The sequence below is a fragment of the Siniperca chuatsi genome, linkage group LG13 (genome assembly GCF_020085105.1).
Source record: "Siniperca chuatsi isolate FFG_IHB_CAS linkage group LG13, ASM2008510v1, whole genome shotgun sequence".
In the NCBI taxonomy this organism is placed as follows: Eukaryota; Metazoa; Chordata; class Actinopteri; order Centrarchiformes; family Sinipercidae; genus Siniperca; species Siniperca chuatsi.
Window position 1 is genome coordinate 17,371,124 of NC_058054.1, and position 16,070 is coordinate 17,387,193.

The following is a 16,070-nucleotide window of genomic DNA, read 5'->3' on the forward strand; positions in this document are numbered from 1 at the left end:
ACACACTGCTGTCTGGATCTTCAGTGATTATGCATGGCACACTAAGATCGAAAGATTAAAATTACATGCAAGGTGAGGTTTAGACACAGAGCTTTACACCATTCATGTTGCCTCCTCAGATCTACATGCGGCTGGTACAAATGTGGGTGAGGCAATCCGCAGTGCGTGTATGTAGTTTTACCTTGACGTGACATAATGTCCTCTCTCTCTCTTCAGCTCTCTTGACACACACACACTCTCTCTCTCTCTCTCTCTCTCTCCCTCCCTCTCTCTATCCATTTCATTGTAATTCAATGAGGAAGCAATGTACTGATAGTGGTAGCAGGCAGCTACTACACCAAGTTGTGAAGCTATATGTAATCTGAGTATATAGTTTCACCCTGTATATGGCCGAGGATTGTCCTCTACCTTGTTTCTTCTGCAGTGCCGGTCCTCTACTGTGTCCCTGGCTGTCCTACTTCAATTAATCATATCAGCATCTCCTGCACTACTCTCCTGGCTGTTTACCTCCAGAGGGCAATTTGCTTATTTAGCTGTTTACTGGTATCCTCGTCTCCTCCTATCCATCTCCTTCCAGTTTCCTTGCACTGCTCCTCGACTGGTCTTTGCAAACTTCCTATTTTGTCAGTTTTTAGAAGCTAAAATGTTTGTGTCCCCCGGGGTCTTCCCAGCTAAATCTGCATTTCCAGCTACTGTGATTCATAAGGACAGGTGCAGTTCGTTATTGTTCTAACATTTGCAGGTGCTCTTGTGAGTTTGCACAGAAAACTGTGTGTGTGTGTGTGTGTGTGTGTGTGTACGGTAAGAAGACACACACACACACACACACACACACACACACACACACGAAGGCGCAGACGCTCACCCTTCTGCCCTAACATTTTCTCTCTGCTGAAGCTGCTTCAGCCATGTCCTCCCAGCACTGGGGAGCATCTAGAGAGCACAACTCAAATCTGAATGCCAGGATTAGCATTTGGTCCAAACTCTGAGTCCATGAATGAGTCAGTGAGCAAGACACAGGGAGAGAGAGAAAGAGAGAGAGACAGTAAATCATCTTACAGCCGCAGGCTTTATGATTTACATGTGTGTCAATGTACAACCACTGCTATAATATCTGGTTAAAAACAGATTACACAACATTTTTCAACCACTGTACATATAAATCTAACTGTATTATACTTGTTTTGTATAGTGAATAGGATTTCTTATATTGTGGCAACAAACAACTCATTAAAAAATTATTATTACCAACTATTGAAATGTGGCTGTTATTAACTATTTTATATGATTATGGCTACTTTCTCATCAATATTGCGTTATACACTACATTTCAGTGCATGGATCTAAAAAAATATATTAAAAAGGTTTAAAAATCATACACCTTGGATTTATACAATCCATTATTTAATGTACCAGAATAGTGAGATGTGAATTCACTACTTAACATTTTTACAGCTTTTGTCAGTAAATTGGCTGCTGGGCTGTCTGTGAGCAGCTGGCCTGTGCTGCACTCCATGCATCTGCTCTGCTAAACACTTTCCATTACAGACGACCCAGAAACGTCCATGAACCCCCTGGCCAAAAGAACAGGAGAGAAATTGAAATAAATGGTTGCAGAAAGCAAAGCAGTGATATGCTAGCAATATGGAGAACAGGAAATATGATTCATGGAGAAATGGGACAAAAAATCTCCAGGCAGATATTATTACCTTTTTTTTTATCAGAGCACTTTGTTTCGTTAGCAAAACATTTAATCTCCTCAAGTCCTTAGGCTCTTTAAATTGTGATTGTTTTGCGACAGGAAACAAAGGCCCCCGCTCAATGATTTCACTCCATCTTCCATGTCCACCAATAATATTTGCTCTGGGCCGCCAACTGAAGTGATGAGAGCCAGGACAATGCTTTGGCTTCTGAATCATCTCATCTGTTCTGCTCTGTCAAGGTCTGTACTCACTGACACTTTGGCTATTCATCAGAGCAGACACACTCACACATTCACACACTGTCTCTCTCTCTCACACACACACAGAAACACACAGATACACACACTGTAAAAGACAAAAATATTCTCCATCTGAGTGTGCCGCTCATTGCAAAGCTTTCATTAACTAATCAAACGTTCAAAGTGCAACAGCACACATTAAAGTTACCATACCATATATCTATTAAATTTAAAGGGACCTTGTGGAGTTTTTGACTACTTGTAGCGCTATGGAACAATGTTTCTATGAGTGGGCCCCAGATTTGTTTGTATCATGCACGCGCACAAGGATGTGGGTGACACGATACGTGTTCAAGCCAAATAATTCACATTATTCCACGGATCTACAGGTGGCAGTAACGTGCCAAGAAATTTAGCAATGCGCCAACAAAGGCAGTGTTAGATGACAACTGCTAGCAAGTGGATGTAAACAATGCAGGATTTCAAATGATCAAAAACTCGGCTTTGCAAATGTTTTATGATGAAGGTAATACATTTAACACGTTTGTTAGGCCTCAAGGATACACGCATGTATTTTGGTGAGAAACACTGAATGTAAACAGAAACTGTTTTTACAAGAAAACTCCACAGGGCACCTTTAATTAAGAAGAGATCATATGGGTCCAGTATTGGACATAACTTAAATTATATATATAACATTTCAAATGCTTTTCTTTGAGTCTGGTTGAAAGTAAACACAGAAATTAGCTCCCTGGGGTTTGCATAGGGATGTACTTCTGGGCCAGCTGTCTAACCAAACTAGCTGCCTGAATGATTTATGTAAGATTGAAGTTTATTTGGAAAGTGTTAGGAGGCTCGTCCGCATATACGCTGCCTGCGTTTCCTAAATCTCTAGAATGGAGGAAGATCCAGGTTGAAAAATACTTGTTCTTTAATGCAGGATGTGTAGATTAAATGTGAGGTGAAAATGCTCATATACTTTTAAAGACATCCAAACTCAAACAGGAGCAACTAATTTGTCTTATTTTGACACAGGGAAATAAACAGCAACACAAAATTGGCCTTGCACAAATCACAGAGTAATTTTTCCTTTTTCTAAGCTGGTACAGACTCATTGTGTGTGTGTGAGAACTATTAACTAACAGCTCAGATGATGGGAGCGAGGGGACGCAGAGAGAAAGTGACAGAAAACAGAGAAAAACTATAAACAAGATAAACTGTTTGTTGCTGTTACCCTTTAACAGAGCTATTTCATTCCAGCTGTGTGCTTTTTGTTGCTGTTCAGTGTTAGTCCAGGGGCCAGTCTGTTCTGCTCCGTCATTGTGTTTGGCTGTGTGACCATAATCACTAATATACTGCTGTGGGGTCTTACATTTTCTAGTGGAATCCAGCACTCTGTGCAGAAACATAATCTCTAGTAGTGATTTTAAGTGGCCGTGCTGAGGCGTCTTAAGCAGGCCACTGTTTCTGGGTGTGAGAAGTTTAGCACAAGTTTAGCAGTGACGGTCTAATTGTCAGGAGGAAAGAGAAACCCCACAGCATCCATCACCTTCACACAGAGCACCCCTCGGTCCTAACATCACCCTCGTCTCTCTCTCTAACCTGGGAACAAACAGACCTCGGGTAAGTCCTGCTGAGACAAACAAATGCAGTAAAACTGTACTGAAAGGCTCAGCGCTCAGCTTAGTGTCTAATGAGTCAGTACTGTATCTGTTTGTTTCTCACCATGACATGGCATATTCATATTTATTTATTTCAAGGAAGCTTTGTTCGTTGTTTTGTTTCTAACTTATAGCCACACAAGTTTAGATGTGGGGGCTTCTACAATCTACCGCAGTTTTGGGGAATCAAGTGTTTTGCTAAGGGCATGGGAGTGGACTGGAGTTGAGTCACATGTACAAACTTACATGTAAGGACAGTAGAGGGGAACTTAAATTTAAATTAAATTACAGATGAACGTGGACATTTTTGCACATTAAAATATTGCTTTACAGAGACGATTCATAAGAGAAAATTGCAAATACTGTATACTCTTGGACCGGTTATTGTTGATCTACCAATGTCCCCTATTTGAACTTGTCTTGTTATATATATATAAATATTATTTATTTTGCATTGCCCATCCAAAATTTGTATTTTATTCTCCATTGTATTATATGAATCTTGAGATGCATTGCTCGTCTGATTTTTATGAATTTATTTGCTCAATTATTGAAAGGTTATTGTCTCAGGTAATTGTAATTTGACAAATCTTTTGATTCGTTGTTGCAGTCTGTGGCTTAAGTACAGTGTAAACAGTGGTGGAAATTAACTATACATTTATTTAAGTACTGTACTTAAAGGTACAGTGTGTACAATTTAGGAGGAGCTATTGGCAGAAATGGAATATAATATTTAGGTACGTTTAAGTATGTTTTCATTAGTGTATAATCGCCTGAAAATAAGAATCGTTGTGTTTTCATTACCTTAGAATGAGCCCTTTTTATCTACATAGGGAGTGGTCCCCTTCCACGGAGGTCGCCATGTTGCACCGCCATGTTTCTACAGTAGCCCAAAACGGACAAACCAAACACTGGCTCTAGATAGGGCTGTTTTTGCGAGTTTCGTGGCCACCATAGTTTCTCCTACACGCTTGGAAGGGGAGGGTGAAGTGAGCGGTGTTCAGATGGTTGCAAACTGTAGTTTCACCACTAGATGCCACTAAATCCTACACACTGGACCTTTAAGAACAATTGTGAGGTACTTTACTTGAGTATTTCAATTTTATGCTACTTTATACTTCTACTCTACTACATTTAAGAGGGAAATATTGTACTTTTTAGTCCACTACATTTATCTGACAGCTGGAGTTACTAGTTACTTTACAGATTAACATTTTACAAACAAAACCTATGATCAATTTAGAAAATATGATACTGCACTATAGATTAAAATTTCCAACAGTATATAAAGTAGTTAAAATTCTATTTACATGTTAAAGCATCAGTAATAGTATTCCAATAAGATGATATATATAAGTCTTTGAAAGGGACCATCCCGCCCAGCAAGTACTTTTACTTTAAGACTTTAATACTTTTGAACTTTTACTTAAGGGAAATCTTGAATGTAGGACTTTTACTAGTTAGTATTTTTATAGAGCGGTATTACTACTTTTACTTATAAAATAAGCAGCAAAGATGTTGTTCATATTGTGAGTTTAATGCCTGATGAAGGTCTGTGACTGACACGTTTTCTTTTCAGAGAACTTACTGACATTGTTTAGGTGTTACGGACAGAACAACCAGAGACAATGGTAAGGAGACTGAGAGAGTTTATTACAACACAGAGGTAATATGGAATGGTATTGATACTGTCCTTTATCTCACTGCTGGTGGAAGAGTGTGGGCACTGGGGCGACACACTCAGGAGACTGGAGACTGGAGACAGACGGGAGCCGGGGTTCGGGGTTCCAAGTGGTAGTTTTCTCAACGTAGCGTAGTGGGTGAGTCCGTGTAGCATTCGAAGGTAGACTGGGATGCTCTGTCCTTCGTATGAACGAGACCGGACACTGACTGATGTGAGGACCTGGGTTATATAGGGAGTAGAGTGGCTGATTATGTGCAGGTGTGCGATGGGTGACAGGTGCTGGGAATTAATACTCAGGTGAGGAGGTGCGGTGTGGCTGTGATGTGGTGGAGAGAACATGACAGACTGTGACATTAGGAGGTCACTACCTTAATTCTTTTCATGACCTAATTCTGTCTACCAGGTGTTCATTAGACAATATTCACCTGTTTACATGTAAGATCTAACATGTGTTCAATAATCACACGTTACACCTTGTCCAGATTTGCTCAGTCGATCCAGAGATTCCCCTGCACACTAAATTTGTAATTATGATAATAACATTATCCATGTTTATCTGAAGAACTGTGACCTGAATCATCAGAAAGGTGAGCAGAATCACTTGCAACTGAAAAAACTATGATACCAATTAATTATTTCCGTCCGGAAGAGGAAAAAAAGTCTGTAGCAAAAGAGAGGGGGAACAGAGAGAGAGGACAAATACACTAAAAAGATATGTTCCTTTGAATGCCCCCACTGATCAGAATAATTGGCTAAAAATTGTGAGCCAAAGTTGACTGAAAAAAGCATTTCTGTATGAAAATACGCATGTGAAACAGTCTGCACATTAGACCACTCAACCAGTGAAAGGGCCTGTCAAACTGTCAGTCATCATTAAGCAATTCACTGCAAAATGACAAGATGTTGCAATGGCTACTGAGAGAAAAACAAACACAAACAAAAAAATTCAAAAAGATGATGTGCAAGCAGAAATTAAATGCATGTTTAATTTAATTTACTCTAGTTAACAAGTCAAATAGTTTTATTGCCTTTCAAAAAACAAGTGATGACTCAAACTTGCCTTCATGCTAGGCAGATATTTTTAATAATGGCAGATATGATGAACATGACACAGAAATTACTAAATCAGTCTACAGAATCTCTGCTTTATTCATCATGTTCTGTAACCCATGCATAGGCGCTGTCATATCTGGCCTTTATATGATAAGTAAAACCAGTATAGAGTGGAGTGGGACTGAAGTCTGGGCACAGTGAGCTTTGAGGAAAAGTCAAACCAGTCATGGTGACCCTTTGTTCAATCTGACATGGCTGATGTGAGGATCCCACTAACTTTGGACTAAAATGGCGAGAGACATCATTTTCAATCTGAGGATAGGTTGGGCGTGTGAGCCCGGCTTACTGGTGTCATCATGACAAGTCACAACTCATGAAGAGTTTCTGCATAATGTTAGCCTCGTTTCTCAGAACTGCTGTCAACATATCATATTTTTTTAGTGTTTCAAACAATTATGAAAATGTGCTCATTGACAGCTAGCCTATCTCTGGTTGGAAAAACAATCAACGCAATCAAACTTTTGTAGACGGGATTAAGAATGTGGACGTCATCTTCCTGAAATGGCAGAGAAATGGCCACCAGCATGAAAGAGATCGACACAGCTGTACAGTATGCTAGCAGTGTGGCTCTCTGAATGTCTATGTTTGTTCGGTCCACCACTTCAGTCCAGACTAAAATATTGCAACGACTGTTGAGTGGATTTTCATGCATTTTTGTGCATACATTCATGGTTCCCAGAGGACGGAACTTAATAGCTTTGGTGTTCCCCTGAATTTTCTTCTAGCACCGTCATTAGGTCAAAATTTTGTCCAGTGCTTTGGTTTTGACCAAATCCCATCAAAATGAATTTGCATTCCCATCATCCTGGGATCCTGGGATCCTGCGGGGCGACTGTGGCTTAGTGGTAGAGTGGGTCGTCCACCAATCAGAATTCAGTTTGATCCTGGCTTCCCCCAGCCCACATGTCGAAGTGTCCTTGAACAAGACACTGAACCCCAAATTGCTCCCGAGGGCTGTGCCTTCGGTGTGTGAGTGTGTGTGAATGATTAATTAGTTTCTTTGTACTGATGAGCGTCAGTGTATGAATGTGTGTGAATGGGGTGAATGTGATATGTAGTTGAAGCACTTTGAGTAGTCAGAAAAGACTAGAAAGGCGCTATATGAGTACAGTCCATTTACCATTTACCATCCTTAGCTGTAGCTTACTTTGTGTTAAGTGCTAATTCGTAAATGTTAGCATGCTAACACGCTGGTGAACATTGCAAAATCCTGCAAAAACTTCAGCATGTTAGCATTGTTACTGTGAGTATTTAAAAGCACCACTATACTTATAAATACAGCCTCACAGAGCCACTAGCATGGATGTGGGCTCTTAGTCTTGTTGGAAGTCGACATACAGAAATAACAACTCTTAAATTGGCATATTTCTTCAACTGACTTGAAAAACGTTACGTTAAATGCCCCTAGAAACTGCTTCTGCATCTGTGACTAATGAACATAAGTGGACAGATACGTCAGTCACTGCCTAAACAGAAATGGGCTAAAATAAACACAATGCCAGACTGAATAATGATGTAAAAATAAACATGATTTCAGTCAGATTGTCAGGCTAGCATTTAAAACCTCAAACCAAAATGTGCTGATAATTGATACAAATTAGGCAAATGAAGAAAACAATCAATATCTTCTGCTGAGTTTACATTTTACACCCATGACACATGCTCTCTTGCATTACAAATGCTCTCCAGTGTCCCCATGATTCCGGTAGACTCTTTTCCTAATCTAATAGGGTTGACATGGAAGCTCATTTACTCTCCTCTTCCTCTCTCTGTCTTCCATCAGACCACCGCTGCTGCAACCAAAAACACACAGACACACACGAGTTCAGTGCATGACCCAGTGCACACTCATGCTTCTCATTGTCTCTGCTGGCGTTAATTCTCCACCCCACCATGCCAGAGAGTCAGTGTTATCTAGGATGGCAGAATACCCAGGGCCTCTGTCTTCTCCTCCTCTCCTCAGATATCCCAGTATGGTCTATTTCTGTCCCTGCGTCTCTCTGCTTTCAGCAAAGTGCCACTGACGTCTCTCTCTGCACTAAACAGATGAGGGCTGTCAGTGATGGGTGTTCAGCTGAAGATCTGAATTTAAATAATGCCTCTTCTTTTTTTTATTTCACCAGACTATGTTTCCCACCTCAATCACTTTTCTAGAAAAGGAGCGATAATAACGCAATGGATGTGTGATGATGAGTTTTCAAATTTGCTGTCCCTCTTTTCTCTAATTGAGAGTCATTACAATGATGAGATGTTATTTTTGTAGCAATTAAGTAATGATGGAAATGATGATGATAATGATGAAATGGTTATTGGGAGCGAGGAGGGAGGAGGCGGTGATGGAGTGCGAAAAGGGCAAAGGGGATAAGGAGTGAAGGGAGCAGAAATGAAAAGAGGGGATTATTTACAAAAATTCATCTCTGAAATTGCTGAGTCACTGGAAGGGTAAAGCTGCAGACCAGCTCTCTTTCTCCTTCTGTCTCTTCCTCACCCACAAGCCCCACACCAAGACACACAGCTTGTCCCCACCCCGCCGCCACCGTCACCACCAAACACACACTTACACACACACGCAATCCAAGAGAACGATGGGTGCAGGAAGGAGGATGAGGCATATTGTTACTCCACAGTTACCCTGTGGTATCGTTATCGGCTGTGCTTTCGTCATACAGACTCATAAAAACAAACCAGATCGCAGTAAACAGGGAAAAAAAAACATCCATTTATTTAAAACTAAAGCAGCAGATTGGAGGCCATGCAGTCAGATGACGTGTATTTTACATGAGATCCTGATGTGTTTTTGATGAACATCACATCACAAATGGGCCTCTAATTGTTGCAGGTTCCAGTATTCACCAGGAAAAAAAGCATGTTAAAGATTTAACGCCATTTTAATAGTCACATCCTCTGGTCACAGATGGCATTTTGTGGATCTTGCCACATTGCTGTTGCGTTTATCTTCATTTTGTTTCTGCAATATGCGCAGGATGCTGTGAAATTTGTCCTGATCGACATATCTTTCCCATATGTTGTGCTACAAAACCACTGACTTAAAATTAGACTCACATGCTCCACATAATGGAAAGCCACAGCCCTCCGGAGCAGAAATTAGTGTGTGCAAATCAGTGATTGGCAAAGCTTGATAATCCTATCTATTACACTGCTCAGTGGGCAGAAAGCATTTATTTGATTGGTCAGGATGGATTATATTTATAGTAGTACTTGCCAACAGTAACTATATAACAACAGAAACATGTTGGGAAGAAAAGATACTACAAGGCGGGCTGAAGTTCAAATGACCACCAACAAACTGACTTATATTCTCATGAAACGTGATGATAACAAATCTCGGTTATCATTTGCATTACAACACTTTTTAATCTGAAGTTTAATCGTAGAAAAGGTTTCAGTCATAGTAATCTGGACACTGTTTTCAGAATCAAGGCGTTTCGGCACCCATCCGGAAGTCATTCTCAATTGTGAAAATGGTCTGAGAACTCAGAAATTTAAGCTACTATGAGAATGACTCCCGGATGGGAGCCGAAACGTCTTGATTCTGAAAACAGTGTCCAGATTACTATGACTGAAACCTTTTCTACGATGGAACACTCCTGGACGAATGAGGGACTACACCGTCTTATTCTGAAGTTTAATGTTTACGGTGGTGGAATGTAGCTAAGTACCTTTATTCAAGTTCTGTACTTAAGTACATTTTTAAGGTACTTACTTGAGTATTTCTATTTTATACTTTATACTTCTACTTCACTACAATTCAGAGGGAAATATTACTTTTTACTTCCCTACATTTATTTGACAGCCGTTACTTCAGGTTTTACATACAGAACATGTGATCGAGTTATGTGATGCATTGTCATAGATTAAACTACCAAACAGTATATAAGTAGTTAACAGTAGCTTCACCATCACCAGCTACAACATTAAAATGCTGCTTACACAGTAATTTATCAGTAATGATAATCCAATAATAAAACACATAATAATATAACATTGAGAGGGGGCATTCTGTTGCATAATGGATTACTTTTGAAACTTTATATACATTTTGTTGTTAACACTTAAGTAATTCTGATTTTGAATGCAGGACTTTTACTTGTAACTTATTACGTATGTATTTTAACATTTCAGTATTTCTACTTTTTAAGTAAAAGTTCTTCCACTCCTGCAGCTTTAATGTGCTCTTTGTGGATGTTGTGATTAACCCACTATTTTTTTGTAGTCAGACTTAATAGGCTATGCATTAAATTAGAAATAATTAGCATGAATGAATGCTCCAATTAACTGAAACTTTTGAAAAAGCATTTGTTCTTTTGCTGTTTGCTTGTGAGTTGTCTTGTTCTGTTGTTATCTACGCATTAGTTCATCGGTGGGAAAGTAACACTCTCGAACACTGGCACACACACACACACACACACACACATATATATACAGCCCTAATCACACAGAGTAAGCAAGCAGCATCAGCAATCGATTGACAGAGCAGCACCCCCTGCTGTTTGTGTAGAAGTGACAGGAAGAAGACACACATTGTGAGACACTTTCAAAACACAAGAATATACTGTGAGAAAGTGAGGAGAGGAGTTTGATGTGATACAGTATGACTCAGGGCTATGAAGTCAGAGTGGGTTTATGCAGAGATTAAAGGATTGAAGAACAAGGGAGAGAAAGCATGGGCAGACAGATAGACAGTCCACTAAGTCCAGGAGCCTGCTGGAGAGACTACAGAGAGTAACACATTACTGTTACTCATCAAAATAAACTGCAATCAACATTAGATGCAATATCATCTCTGGAGGATGAACTGATCAATATATTCAGCAACGTTTATTATCTGAGCGGTGGGAATATAAAGCTCAAATCATTTCTTAGTGTGTTAAGAGTAAAAAGATTTGCGTCTTTGTCCTCTGAGGTGGCTGCCTTGTGGTGACTGAGGCTGTCCCGTAAGCAGACAGTGTCATATTACATCTCCACCACAGCTACTCTGTCCGTCAATAACACAGAGTCCTGTCAACGTGTCCTTGAGCAAAACGCTAAACCTCTCCCGTTTACTTCAGTCACTTGGGATAGCAGTGGCAAGTAAATGGACCTTCAAATCAATTTGAAAAAGCACAGTTTCTCCAGAAAAAGCAACATACCCAGCTGATAAAAATGGAAATGTTTCATCATTTCATTTTCGTACTTGTATCCCACGGGATACTGCTGCAAATACCAGGGGGTACCTAGAGAGATTGTGGAGTGGCTCAGCTAAGTTGAAAAAATAGACTGACTTTTATACAAAATCCACATGTTTGTGTTTGGCAGAAAAACAAACAGGATTACAAATTGGTGTGATGTTGATCTTAACGTGGCCATAATCAATATTTTTATATTAGCAGTGGATCACATGACTACTTCTAAGTGAAAGAAGTCGCTCACAGAGACAAACTCAGAAAATGATCACCCGATTCTGCAGTTCCCCTCAGCTCTGACAAAGCTTTATAGCGTCTTTTAACTCATTGTTTTGGTTTCAGGGAACGCTACTTTACTTTTTTGGTTCACTCTCACTGCATTTTAGCCCACAGTAGGCAACTGTTTTCAGCAAAAAGCTTTAAAAACTCACTCTACACTACCTGACCAGCAACAAACAGCAGACAGACACAGTTAGTAACTAGCTGGTGAACATAGTGGAGCATTTAGCAGGTAAAGAGACAGATATTTCCATCAGGAGTTGGTGGAGACCAAAAACTAAAATAGCTAAAATGGAGTGAATATTGCACTTTTGTCAAGTGGCCTGAAACACGACGCCAAATGAATGATAATGTTGCTCCGTATCTGCTGGATGTGCAAATAGGCAACTGTTTGCTAACAAGCTCGCCATATCAACTTCAAAGCTCATAAAACGTCAGTGTGCTTGTTTCCACTGCGACTACGTAGCCAAAAGGTTTTACGGCTGACTGCACAGGACAAACCTGAATCAGCTGTAACACTTTTACAACAAACGATGCAATTGAGAGTACTTGAAAACTAGTTAGCAAGTGAGCAGAAAAGTCTAAATGTTTAGCTAAAAGTAATGGATAAATGGCTGATACGACCAGCTTCTGCCATAGCAAGTGGTAGTAGAGCGAATGCAAAAGTGACCAAACCTAGTGAGAAAAAGAAGAGACAAAGACCAAACAATTCCACACAATCACTGTGTTTCATACAGGGATACAAGCGTACCTGAGCCCATCTGAAAGGACTGTGGGGTTATGCTGAACAAACAAGATCGGGAACCACTGATATCAAGCATATAGCCCTAAATATGTGGTACTAAACCAGCATATACAAAGCCCATTGGCAAGTGTGAGCATAATGTTGTAGGACATGAATACCATAATCATATAGGATGAAATATAAAAACAGTGTATATCACAATGTTTTAAATTGTGAATTGTACTACATTAAGCTTTTCTCTCCCTATGGTCTGGCTCAGTTGATTGGGTCCCATGTCTCACACACACACACACACACACACACACACACACACACACACACACACACACACACACACACACACACGATGTATGCATGCACAAATGCGCCCCTTTCTGTTTCTGGTCCTGGTTTTAATTAGAGTTGTGTATAAATGTACTCCACCTCATTCTTGGGGTCAATTAGCTGTAACAGCAAGAGCTATACAATCTTAAGACCCAATTAATGAGAGGATTTACTTATTATCACACCGACTGGATATAATTACAGTGAAACATTTAGTGCTGTGGTTAAGTGCTGGATGGCAGATGCTATGGCCACCTTTAGCTCTCAGAAAGGACTGTTGTTCTATCATGTAGTTATTTCTGTGGCACTTTATTCATACTTCAGTCATTGTTATTTAAGACAGCCTACTGGCTGACTTCTGAAATGCTCTACATACTAGATAGATAGACAGATACTCTCGCTGCAGTCTTTTACAGATATCGACTCCCTGCAGGAAATCCAAAACTGCTGACAAGGACTTCACTACCAGCTGAAAATCAGACCAGATAAATCACCAGCATGTGTAATCAAAAGGTAGTACAGGAGGGACACACCAACCACCACACTGTCCACGAGGTAACGAGGCCCAATAAATCTTGTAGGCTCGCAAGTTCACATGTTAGCTGTGGACGAGTTGAAGAATAGATGAGGAAAAACACCTCAGGGAGACCCAAACTGTCAACCTGACGATACAGCACTTCATCACATGTAACAAGAGATTCAATTATACACATGCGATCCAAAGGTGATTCATTCTCTCACTAGGAATGGTGACTTTGGACTTTTGGGATTTTAATTTATTAAATTGAACATATGAAGATGGGCTCTCTGTGTGAAAAGTAATATATTTCCACACTTCGGTAAGGATGGCATTTCTCCTGGGAAAGATATGACCAAAGATTCTGTGTGAAAAGTAATTTGAAACATGTTTCAGCACTGAAGGGGAATTAGCTTTCATCTAAACATGAAAGAAAGCACAGGAATACCCAGCAGCCAGCCGAACACACATGCTCATGTGTTGTTCCGTATCTAGTGACCTCACATACTGAAGATGCTGTTTCTTCATGTTTGGTCTTGATTTGAGTCACAGAAACAGAACCCTGCTAATTAAAGCTGAAAACAGTCATCAGCAGCACACTTCTCTTTTGGCTCCAACACCCTGCTTCACACACACACACACACACACACATCACAGTCAAATTTGACTTCAGCTCCATACATGCGTGATACAGCCACGATATGATGTCATCCCTGTAAAGCTACCATAGTTCAGGTTGCATAGCGATGCTGCTAACAATAGACATATCTAATCAATGGACACACACACACACACACACACACGTTAACCTTGGGTTGACTTTACGAGTCTGCTATGCAATCTCACTGCAATACTTGAAAAAAAACCCATCAAAAACAGCGTTTCTCAGCAGGGTGCAGATCATTTCTATATAAGAGTGTGTGGATGTTCTGTGAGTGTGTCCTCCATGCAGAAACGCAAAGTGGAAGCGACAGATACCTGGAAGAGCGGAAGAGTTGGAGGGAAAGGAGGAGACCTCTATTTTTGGAGACGGTATTCTCATGGTGTCTCAGGGGAGAGGGCCGCTGTGGGATCCCCTCCGCAGATGGCAGCGCTGGAGAAACCTGCCAGAGAAGATGTCAGTCGCAGACGGGAAAACATAAGGATTCATATTTTGGGGCCTTTGCAACTGCAATACATTCAGTATAAATCAACAAATTCAAGGAGCAGAGATGTAACAACCGGTTTTTGGCAATGTGCTGAGTTGCAGTATCACACCACATTTCCTTTTGCCCTGAAAACTGAGTGACCTCCGCTGATTTAAACGGCTGCTGTGGAGAATCATGGGACTAAATGTAACAACAACAAAAAAAAGAAAAAGGCCGCCAGCCCATATCTCCAACATCCAGGCCTTTTCTGTTGCTGTGACAACAACAAGGACAAGAGGAGGCAACCTTGGACGCCGGACAGCTTTGTGTCGATACAACACTGGCTTCCTCACGAAGGCTGTCAGCTTTACAGCGCACCAACGCTGACTCACACCTCACAGCAATTCCTTCTGAAGCGACCTGATCTGAAATATCTGTGGTCAAACTGTTTTAATCCAGAATCATAATTTGATTATTAGAAAGAGCGAAATCAGGCTGTAACCACTCAAACCGCCATACCCGCTAGTGGCAGATGGCAAGTTTCTCTCTGTGGGTAAAATGATCTAATTAATAGATCTAACTGAAAGTTTCTGAAATGCCACAGTGGAGTTAAGACCCTGAGTGGCTGATTGAAGTTAAGTTCAAGAAGAGTAAGGTGAAGTTAAACTGAACAAAAATACATTTACCATTTGTCCGTTTTTGCAGAGAAGTTCACCCAACTTTTATAACAGACATAAGTACATCTTGATCAGGGTCTCAGCCAAGATTTTAAATACTGCCGTCATGAGAACAAGTCTCCCCAACATCCCACCCATCCCCATCAGAAAATCTGGACCCGACACTTATAATGGTCTCTAACTATTTTGATTCATCATACTTTGTTTATTCTGTTATTCTGTTCAGTTTCTGTAAATTTTATTCCCCAACATGAATGTCTGAATGCTGCTGGAAAGCTTTCATACAGCCAGGAATAAGATCTGAGGTACTGAATCATTTATTTCCTTTTTTAAGTCCAAACATTTTCCAATTTAAATAAATTTAAAAATACTGGAATCAGCCGTTAAAACACCCACCACGTGTGAGCTTTTAATTGTAAAATGTAAACTCCCAAATTGCCATGGACACGAGGACATGACCTCAGTGTCCTCAATGGTAGTTACTCTGAGTGCAGAATCATTTGGATCATAATGACATGGATTAATTGCAAACATCAACACAGGTCGTTTGGACTGTTATTTGATTGGCTTGCCATCTATATTTATGCTACTTATTTAGTTGTTTTCAGAAAAGGGAAGAATCCTTTTCTTCTTACTGTTCTGTTTGGCCATAAAATGTGTATTATTTATGTTAAATGGGTATTTATGTGTCAAAGTACGGGAATTAGAATTAAACATAAATAGGTGAATAAATAAATTAATAATAGTTAAAGAAAATTGGCAAGAGGATTTTATGGGGAATAGAGCCACACATTGATTTATGTGTATTACTGCTGATT

At 40.1% G+C, this 16,070-nt stretch overlaps 1 long non-coding RNA gene across 1 annotated transcript; it reads right to left on the minus strand.

Moving 5' to 3' along the window:
- Positions 1 to 5,244: 5,244 nt before the first annotated feature.
- On the minus strand, positions 5,245 to 15,947 carry LOC122886291. The gene is made up of 3 exons (XR_006380317.1): positions 14,670 to 15,947; positions 14,427 to 14,551; positions 5,245 to 5,506 (listed from the first exon to the last, which is right to left on the minus strand). It is a non-coding gene; the product is annotated as an uncharacterized LOC122886291 (long non-coding RNA).
- Between the last annotated feature and the right edge of the window lie 123 nt (positions 15,948 to 16,070).